Source organism: Tamandua tetradactyla, chromosome 5, assembly GCF_023851605.1.
Source record: "Tamandua tetradactyla isolate mTamTet1 chromosome 5, mTamTet1.pri, whole genome shotgun sequence".
NCBI classification, from domain to species: domain Eukaryota; kingdom Metazoa; phylum Chordata; class Mammalia; order Pilosa; family Myrmecophagidae; genus Tamandua; species Tamandua tetradactyla.
In genome coordinates this window covers 61,141,507-61,152,019 of record NC_135331.1, presented here as the reverse complement: position 1 = coordinate 61,152,019, position 10,513 = coordinate 61,141,507, and the positions used below count along the sequence as shown (strand labels likewise).

The 10,513-nt window shown below is 35.5% G+C and overlaps 1 pseudogene; it reads right to left on the bottom strand.

Moving 5' to 3' along the window:
- Positions 1-2,889: 2,889 nt before the first annotated feature.
- Positions 2,890-4,225, bottom strand: LOC143682466 (lanosterol 14-alpha demethylase pseudogene; annotated as a pseudogene).
- Positions 4,226-10,513: the final 6,288 nt, after the last annotated feature.

The window sequence follows — 10,513 nt, the reverse complement described above, 5'->3', positions numbered from 1 at the left end:
AATATATCAGAAACGGAATGGATTTTAAAAAGGGGAATTTTAATAAGTTGTTAGTTGACAGTTCTAAGGATGATAAAATGTTCTAATTAAAACAAGTATATAGAAATGTCCAATCTAAGGCATCCAGGGAAAATACCTTGGTTCAAGAAGGCTGATGAAGTTCAGGGTTTCTCTCTCAAGTGGAAAGACACATGGTGAACACGGTCAGGGTTCCTTTCTCATCTGGAAGGGCACATGGCGAACATGGCATCATCTGCTAGCTTCTTCTCCTGGCTTCCTGTTTCATGAAGCTCCCTGGGAGACATTTTCTTTCTTCATCTCCAAAGGTCTCTGGCTGGTGGACTCTGCTTCTCGTGGCCATGTCGTTCTGCTCTCTCCAAATCTCTGAATTGCTTTTATTCTCCAAAATGTTTCCTCTTCAATAGGACTCCAGAAACTTATCAAGACCCACCCAAATGGGTGGAGACACGTCATCACCTAATCAGTTTAACAACCACCCTTGAATAATCACATCTCCAGGGAGATGATCTGATTACAGTTTCAAACATTCAGTATTGAATAGGGATTATTTTGCCTTTATAAAATGGGATTTAGATTAGAACATAGCTTTTCTTAGGGGACATTCATCCTTTCAAACCAGCACAGCTTGTGCTTTACAGAGGATGGAATCGGAAATCTTCAAACTAACCAAATCAGGAAAGCCTAATTCTAAGGGTAGAATGCTTCAGTGTCTCCAACTGCTCTGCCCCTCACTAAGACCTCTCGTTTCTAGAAGGTCCTCAAGGCTGAATCTCATACTTTGGCTCAAAAGTAATTAGGCTGTAGCCCAGGGGCAAAAGCAACAGTAACAAGTGAATTAGGTGTCTATTTTAGAGAATGGGTTAATCTCACCTGCTCCAGCTGATGAAAGTATCTTATTTAATTAAACTTTATGTATTTATTTAATATATATACCTGGTATTCATATTTATTAAAAGGGGTTGGAAAGTTGTCCTTTCTCTTGAAGTAATTACCCATCATTTACCAGAGCAAATACAGCGGTATGCTGCCCAGTGGCACAGTGAACAATCCTGTGACACCAGGGTTGAAAAAGGATAAATAGTCTTATTGCAAAATGAAAAGCAAGGAGAAGCAGAGGGTTGTGGGCCTCAAATCTGTCTTTCTAAACTACAGGAACTGATAGGTTTCTTGACCAGAAAGGAAGAGACGAGACCGAAACTTGATTCAGGGAATTTTATTATGAACCTATGCGCAGGTGGGCTGAATGCTAAGATGGCGACAGCAGCAAACAAGGAAAGGATGGTTATATAGGATGGTTGGTGGGAAGCAGAGAAAGAGAGACAGTGGGTTTTCTTTGTCTAACTTGGGAGCAGGAAGTTGACAGGTGTTTATTGGTTGGTTTAGAAGCCGGGGTGGGAAGCTAAGTTGGGAGCTGGCAGCTCTTCATTGGTAGGGTTTAAAAGTTAAACTCCACTGTAGTAATACAAGGTTGTAACTGCCCAAAGGCTCATGTTGCAGGAATGCAGCTGCCAGAGTGGGATGCAAGTACACTCCTGCAACTGCCCTGTTGGCTGGGGCAGCTTTGGTTTTGCAAGGGGCCTCCTGAAAGTTATGGTGGTGGGGGAGCAGGTTTGGCCTAACAAGCACTATGGAAGTTTTATACATTTTTTTTTAAGAGGATTTTAATGTAAAAAAAACAGCTGATAGATTTTCCTTCACAAATGGAACTTTGCATGCATCCTCCAGCCTCTCTGACCATAAACTGAACTTACATATATATAAGAGAAAATATTTTGGTCTCATTTAGTAAATCAGGTCAGGTGATAAAATTACTAATATCTCATATAGTCAGGCCCCCAGTTAAAATCTGAAATAAGCTTATCCTTGAAAACAGACAGGCTTTATAGAATATGACCAATACTACCCCCAAGATCCCTGCATCCTATCACTGTATGTTGTTAAAAGTCAGAATTCCCTAATCTCAGATTTCATATTAAAAAGAAAAAAAAATCTGGTTAGCCCAAACTAAGTTAATCAGAACTAGTAGCAGGGAACAATCTTGTGCCAAAGAAAAATAAACTATCCCCTAAGGACTTTCACACAGATATGGTATCTGAAACTAGATAAATTATCACATAGATAAATATGTAATATTTAGCAATTAGACCAAGTTAGATGTGAACTGTCTTTGGTAGTAATTTTTAAAAAAAATATGATTGAGTCTTGATCACAGAGCCATCTCTCAGTTTCAATACACAGGGCTTTCAGTTATAATTACAGACAGCATAGTTTTCTCCAACACAGTTCCATAATTGCTGAGTATCATCATACCATCCAAAAATAATATTCTTTAGCCAAGGCCTTAAATGTAACACATTCTTCCCTATCTTCCCACTCCAACCACACACACAAAAAGAAATTTTAAAAATTGCCTAGGAAAATGAATAACCTATGGCTTCCTGTTATCTCACTAGGCTTTCTACAAAACGTTGCAGAACTAGTCCAAGATGTGCACATATAGTTACTTGCCAAGAGCTATGTATGTTCTTAAAGTTGGTACCTGGAAATTGTGTTATTTAGAATTTGCCAAGTACCTAGATCCCCCCTGAACAATTAAAATCATTTTACTAGTGAGCTTGACTTCCCTAAAGCACAAATAGCAAGAATGAGTCAAAAAACTATTAGGAAATGTTACAGTGCCACTAGAATTGATGAAATCATTCAACAGATAAAATGTCACAAATTAAACTGGCTGTCTTTTGAAATTACACACTTAATTAAGTAGACTAAGAGTTGTTTAGTAAACTCCATTCTCTTCAAATGCTTTTGCAGTTTACAGTGATGCATATTAGTTCCTTGCAGCTTTTTTTCATTTTATCTTTGCTTGTATCAGATAACTGGGTTTTCAGGAGTGTGAAACATGGTGGTATAATTCACAGTGGGAAAATATCCATCAATAAGATCAAATTCATATAAACGAAGCATAGTGGACCAAATTGTCTTGATTTGAACATAGGCAAAATTTTCACCAATACAGCAATGACGTCCAGCTCCAAATGGCACATAGGCAAACTTCTCTCCTGATGCTGGGTTTTCCTGTAAGTATCGATCAGGATGAAAGTCCAGACACTCTACCCATGAGTCTTTAAGTCTTTGATTGACAGTGGGAGACACACACACCTGATGTCCTGGAGGAATGCTATACCCTGCCACGGTCTGGGGAGTTCTGGCCAGTCTCATCATGGTCATTATAGGAGGTCTAATTCTTAATGTTTCCTTTATACAGCGATCGAGCAAATTTAAATCCTTGAGCTGGTCATAAGTTAAAGGAGGTAGATCATTTCCACAGACTGTTTTCTGTTCTAAATAACATTTTTCTAGAAGTGTTTTGTCTCTGGCCAAAAAGAAGCCCATCCAAGCACTGGTGGTTGAAGACATGTGCTGCCCTGCCAGGAGCAGTCCGATGAGCATCCCTGCTACTTCCTCGTTGGTCAGAGGACACCCATCCTTATATGTAGCATCTAATAAAATTTGGAGAATGTCATCAATTTTTTCCTCTGATTGTCTGCGTTTCTGGATTGCCTTATAGAAAATATTCTTGATCTCTCGATGAGCTCTGTCCCTGCATCTGAAACTAGGCAAAGGAAGCCAACCTGGCAAAAGCCAGGCTGCGTGGGTAAAACCTCCCTCTAAATCTGCATACAGCTGTGCTACCTTCTCATTCAGTTGACTTCTGATTTCCTTTCCATGTAAACAATGGCTAGCTGTTAAGATTATAAACTCAGAAAGAGCTTCAAACAAATTTTTTTCTCCACTTTCTCCCCAACTTTCAAAGTATTCCTTTGTTTCTTTTTCAATAGTAGAAACATGCTGTTTAAAGTGGGCTATGTTAAGGCCACTTTTTAACATTTTTTTCTGCTCCAAGAAAACTGGATTAGGCACATCATTAGCAACTCCTTTCCCAAACACAGGTGTTGTCAGACGACTGTAGACATCTTCTGCATTCAGATCTTCATTTTTACTATTAAAAAGGAATGCGGCAGCATCACTCCCCAGAAGGTAGGTAAACGTTTTGCCCACCATGGTAAAACTAAAGATAGGTCCATACTTCTCATATGCATTTTCTAGGAATTCAATTGGACTTTCCCCAAATGCTATTGCATGTCCAAAGAACGGAATTGGAGAGAAAATGTGTGGTGGATTTTTCTCCCCGGACTGCTGCAGGGCCAGGTAGCTAACGGCGAGGTGGAACAGGTAGACCAGGCGTTTTATACATTTTTAACAAAGGCAGCCAGATTTAGGATGACGGCAATAGCTTGAGATGAGGAAATTACTGATAATCTAATTGTCGAGCATGCACAGATTAATTACATGCTTAGTCACAGATTATATATAAAAAAATGGCAGTCTTAAAATGATTATGGGCATGACTTTTAGTATTATAAAAGGTATAGGTCACCTATAGTTAAAAGTTTAAGCTACTGGGCATGTCAGGTAGGCTAATTCTGTTTAGAAGCAGCTTTGTCTAGCAAGATAGCTTAGAAAGTGGGGTGGGTTAGGTTTGGGTCAACTCCAGTTACTACATTAATAAACATTAATGCCTGAAATATCACTAGACTTCAAAGTTGCAAAACAAGATAAGGGCATACAAGTAGGCCAGTAAGGACTTATCATGAGATTAATAGTTACAAAGCAAAAATTGTACAGTTACACAATAAACCATCATCATCAAAGCATCAAGGCATCTGGGTTACAGTTCAGTGAGTTACAATAGTTGCAGAATATTTGCTTCTGGCTACATCAAAAGGTTAACATATATCAAGGTTGCAGTTCAGTGAGTCACAGTAGTTACAGATATTTACTTTTAGCTACCCTACAATATATTAGAAATAGAAAACATCCAGAAAATGATTCAGTGACTATAATTATTTGTTAACTCTTAACTCTCAGATACAACCCTAAAATGTCACACTTTATAAAACAGTAATAAATGTTTTGTGAGATTTGTTTTAAAGTGAGGCTCTTTATTTTCTTACAAACATAAAATCATTCCATCATGTTTTTCTCTCACATGAAATTATTATTTTAATAATGCAATACAGGGAATAAGGTGGATTTTATATGTAAGAACTTTCTTAATGTAATTTGGTACTGTTAGTGAAAAGGGCTCAGAGGGGAATTTTTAGGTCATTTGGAGAATTAAAGAGACGACTCCACGAGGAGACTTGCCCAATCATCATAAAGTCATCAATGAGGTAGATGGCCTTAAGATTCTGAAAAACATACAGAAAGTCCAGAATATAAAGAAAGGCTAATAAAAGAAAAATTAACATGTCCTTTGGTAAGACTGTCAGTGAATATCAGTATCTGTCTTATGTGAATGTGAACTGTTTTTTCATCGTCTTACCTGATAAGTGCAAAAGAGAACGCATTCACCATATCAGTTGTAGCACGTGGTGTACCTGAGTCTTTGTTATATCTTCTATCACTTGCACAATCCATCACAGTAGTTGTAATCAAGGTTACTACTTGGTGAATTTGCAGTAGCTTATCTTCATTCTCTAAGATGTATCCAGTAGACTCATCCAGGTTTGCATATGCCAGACCAGTGAATTAAACAGAAATTTGATAGGTAAGACAATTCCTATAATTTTAAACTGTTAAGGGTCTTACCAATTTCTGACATCCCACTTTGGAAAACAGTACTGTTGGTGAGTTACTCTTCTGGCCAGGGAAGGGAGTGTCATGGTAGTCCGTAACCCACAGATCAATGGCTCTATGCGAAAGTTATTCCTCTTTCAAGCATCTCAATTGCAATCACATTTTGGGGGACAAAAGAAAGAATGAATGGATGTCTAAATCCAGTAGACCCACTGTAAGCCAAAATTTAACCAGGAATCCATTTATCACCTAGCTATGTATATATGTTCACGCTAACGGGGAAGTCATGGTGCTGCTTTAGGTATACTATATTGGGCTTTGCCCAATAGTCCTCAAAAAACCTAACTTTTCCAAATTTCCCAATTAACAGCTGTATATCTTTTGGGAGCAGGCTTAACGGAAGATTTGCAATCTATGGTTGATGTGGTGGTACAGAATCCTCGACCCTGGGAACAAACCACCTCTTTACAATGTATTCCAGAGATGGAAATTGGCTTATATCTGGAAACAGAGCATGAAATCCTATCTTTTCACTGTGGCAACCCTATCAGGTTCTTGCTCTTCCACTTTTGTATTCTTTAGATTGCAGATATTAAGTTGTAATCTCACTGGTTGCCTATTTATTTTGCACCTAGAGGAAACATATTCTCTACAATGTCCTAAAGTTCACAATTTTTAAACTAACCCTCTGCCTTCTTGGTCTGGCTTCTGCTACTTTGAAGTCCCATCACTCCATCACTACTAGCAACTAAATTATGCTACTAATTCTCCTTTCTTCTGCAGGAAAGACCCAACACTGATGTTTTTTATAGAAATGTATCACATGTAGAAAAATCTAATGTGAAAGAAAAATTATATAATATATATGATTGGTCTTTTGCATTAAGTAAAAATGTCCTCCAACAAAAAATATGTGAGGACATTATTCCATGACCATTGATTTGGTATCCTATCACATAACGTCAAACATATTTGTTATTTGATGTTTTATGAATTGTAATATCTACACTATGCAAGTCCTTTCCATAAATTTAAGAAAGAAAGTAGTATGTTTGAAGTTAAACAAACAAAAATGGTAATACTTAAGGAGTAGATAAATCCCAAGTGCAAAAATAATCAGTAGATGCCTTATCAAAAGAAAACAATTAGAGTTGGTTTATATTGCTTTAAAATACAAGTAATACAAGCAAATGATGAAAAATTCAAAGATTATAGAAATATATACAATGAAAAATTAAGACACCCCCTCAAAAACTTCTGACTTTTCTTCTAAAAATTAACTTTATTCAGGAAAAAAAAAAGCACATGCAGACCTAGCTACACTCACATGTACTCTGCCTCTCTCTCTTATTCATACACCCATCCGACTCCCCTCCAACACACTCACAGAATGCACAATAACTAGTCACTCTGCTTTCCATTTTAAACCCATGCCTATTGTCAAGTAAACTGTCGCTTTAATGTTGATCTGGGACATTTGACTTGTTTTGACCAATGGTCTGACTGGACATGAAATATACTTCAGCTGAAGCTTCAACAATCATTGCTTTTTCTTTTTTTTTTTCACATGGCAGGCACCCGGAATTGAACCTGGGTCTCTGGCATGACAGGTTAATCATTGCTTTTTTATGACAATACTTTTAGTCTTTTCCTTCTGTCTCAGGAATGACATGATCCAAATAGGAGCTTCTTCCTCATTATGGATCATGGATTGTTGAAAACAGGAGCAGGAAGAGAGCTACTACAGATTTTCTGCCCACATTGTTGGAAACATATCGTAGATTTTTTTTTTTTTATTGTAAGTTTATAAGACTTTGGAGGCATTGATGAACATACACTTGTATTTTCTCACATTTGCCCCTAGAAGCAATGTGGAAATGAGTATTTTTGCAATGGCAGGATACATTTTAGAAATTTCCAGGTGTATTTCAGAAATTCCTGTACGTGTATTTTGATTTCTAGAAATTAAATTGTCTTTTAGTTTTTTTAATTGTATATTGAGTAACTCTGTCTTAAATTGTCTTTTTCTCCACAGCCAACTAAAACTGAATATTATGAAACCTTGTTTCCATATTTTATTGGTTCTTTATATTTTGGGAATGCTGCCCAAGTATTGGGTAAATATTGCCATGTATCTTTGTATCATATATGTCTGTAAACTATCAAAATTAGCTATGTTTTACCATGTGGCAAGACAAACACAATTTCCCCCTCCAAATGTTTGCTTTAATTCATATTAAAATCAATAATTATATATAGTCAAAATCATCAATCTTTTCTTTATCTTACATGTATTTTGTTGTAAAGACTGAGATAAAGATACAGCTTTGTACATTTTCAAACAGCTTTATAATTATCCCTACAGAATTTGTTGAATAATCCATCTTTTATCTACTCATTTAAAATGCCCACTTCATTATGTACCTAAAATCTATAAGTGTTTCAGCAATTTCTAGACTCAACATTCTTTCAGTTGGTTTTCCTGGCCACTGCTATGTTTTGAAGCAAACTGATTTAGGGCCCCCATTCTTGCAAAATGTGCAGTTCGATTTTTGTTTCCTCTTCTATAATTATCTTTGCGAAACAGAATGCTCATATTACCTTAATAGGACATCATATTATTGAAGATTCAATGCTTTTAATCTGTGTCTTCATATAGGTAGATAACTATTTTTAAAACGGAAATTTAAAGGTTGTAAGTTGCAAATATTCAGCTTTTGCTCTGCTTTTTCTTCATGTCTGAAAGTGTAAATGTGATTTCATGAAAATATGCATATGCAACAAAGTCTAACTAAAATAGATAATTATATTTAGTTTTATTGGAAGCCTTCTAAATTATCCAAATAGCTCACTAAATTACCATAAGAATTGATTGAGTAGGACTCAACCACATTTTCTCTTATATGGTATATTCAAATGCTCAACTAAACACATTTTATATTTAGCAGTTTTCAGTTTTCAACTATTTTATATTTCCTCATTTTAATAGATTTCAAGTTTTCAGTGGCAAGAACCATATCTTTTTATATATTTGTATTGTATATGTGCTTTTCATCTTGTACGTTTTTTTTTTTTTTCCTGTTTTTGGTATTCTGTATTTACTTGGTGATTACATACCAAGCCTGCCACAGGATGGTGTGCAATTGTTGTTGAAAAGCACACCCTTGGAATCATATATTTGTGTAGAATATAACTCCATTCCCTAACTATCTTTCAGAAAGTAAAGTAAATTAATAATAATAATAGCTTATTCTTCTAAGGATTTTAGAAGGATTAAATAATATAGTATACAAAATACATATTACAGAGCCTGGGATATAACATGAGCTCATACATATTAGCTATTACATTTTATATACAAATTAGTTGCAATAATTAGGCATGCACTGACATTAAGAAGCATCCTAAAATTATTAGTCAAAGAGACATCTTTCTCTTTAATAACTCTGTCCTTTTTTCTTTGATAAATCCTTGGCATATACATTCTTCCCTTAATCTGTGAAAGACCAAAGTACTTTCAATTGTATCAGTATCCTTAAAATATGAAGTACATTTAGTTAAAAATCCCAAGACCTGTGCCATTAAGAAACGTACTAAGCCAGTTAGAGAACTTGTTAAATTTTGCAAGTCTGAGGTTAGCTCAACACATGCTTTGATTAGTTGAAATTATGAAAAAAATCATCTAGCATCTACATAAAAACTGCAACTTCTAATCCCAAAGATTTTAGGTTAAAAAGTTTTATTAAAATAAATGTATAACATTATCTGCTTTGAGGATTATGCAACATTCTTATGGATTTTAAAATTATATTTACTTTCTGGTAGCCTTTCCCATGTCTATATGTCACATACTCATGCTTCATTTCTTATTCTGTCTCTGACATTAAAATTTTTTTGCCCACAACTTTAAAATACCATCAGCTGCACATAGTAGTTATTTAATGCATTTTTATATCTTTGAGTGACATGCTTAATAAACTGTTCCTACAAAGTGAAAAATTAGATCAGAGATCTAAATTTAAGAGATAAGGCTATAAAATTCATGGAAGATAACATAGGGGAAAATCTTCCTACCTGAGATTTGCTCCTGGATTCTTAGATATAGCACCTAATGTGCAAGAAAGAAAGAAAGAAAAAGACCCACAATACATAAATTACACTATATCAAAAGTAAATATTTTAACATAAAAAGATATTGAGAAAGTGAAAAGACAACCAATAGAATCAGACAAAATAGTTGCAAACCATAAATAGGATAAGGGCTTAATATCCATACAGAGCTTTTATAATGCAACAGTAAAAGACAAACAACCCACTTAAAAATTCGGTGAAGGAATTGAATAAACATTGTTCCAAAAACATTTACTAATGGCCAATAAACACAGGAAAAGATGTTCAACATCAACAGACACTAAGGAAATGCACTTGAAAATGAGATACTACTTCACATCCACTAGAACTGTTCTTATTAGTAAAAGAGAAAACAGTAAGTGTTGGAGAGGATGTGGACTTACTGGAACTCCAGCGCATTCGTGGCAGGAATGAAAAATGGTACAACCAGTATGGAAAGCAATATGGTCATTCTTAAAAAGCTAGTTGTAGAATTATCATATAACCTAGCAATTCCACAAGAAAGTGAAAACAGGGTCTCAGATACATACTTGTACACCAGAGCTCAAAGCAGCATTATTCACGGTATTCAAAAGTTGGGAACAATCCAAGTATCCATGAACAAATGAATGCGTATGCAAAATGGGTTATATAGACTAAATGGAATATTATTTGGCCATAACAAATAATAATGTTATGAGACATGCTGCCACATGGAATAACCTTGAAAACATTATGCGCA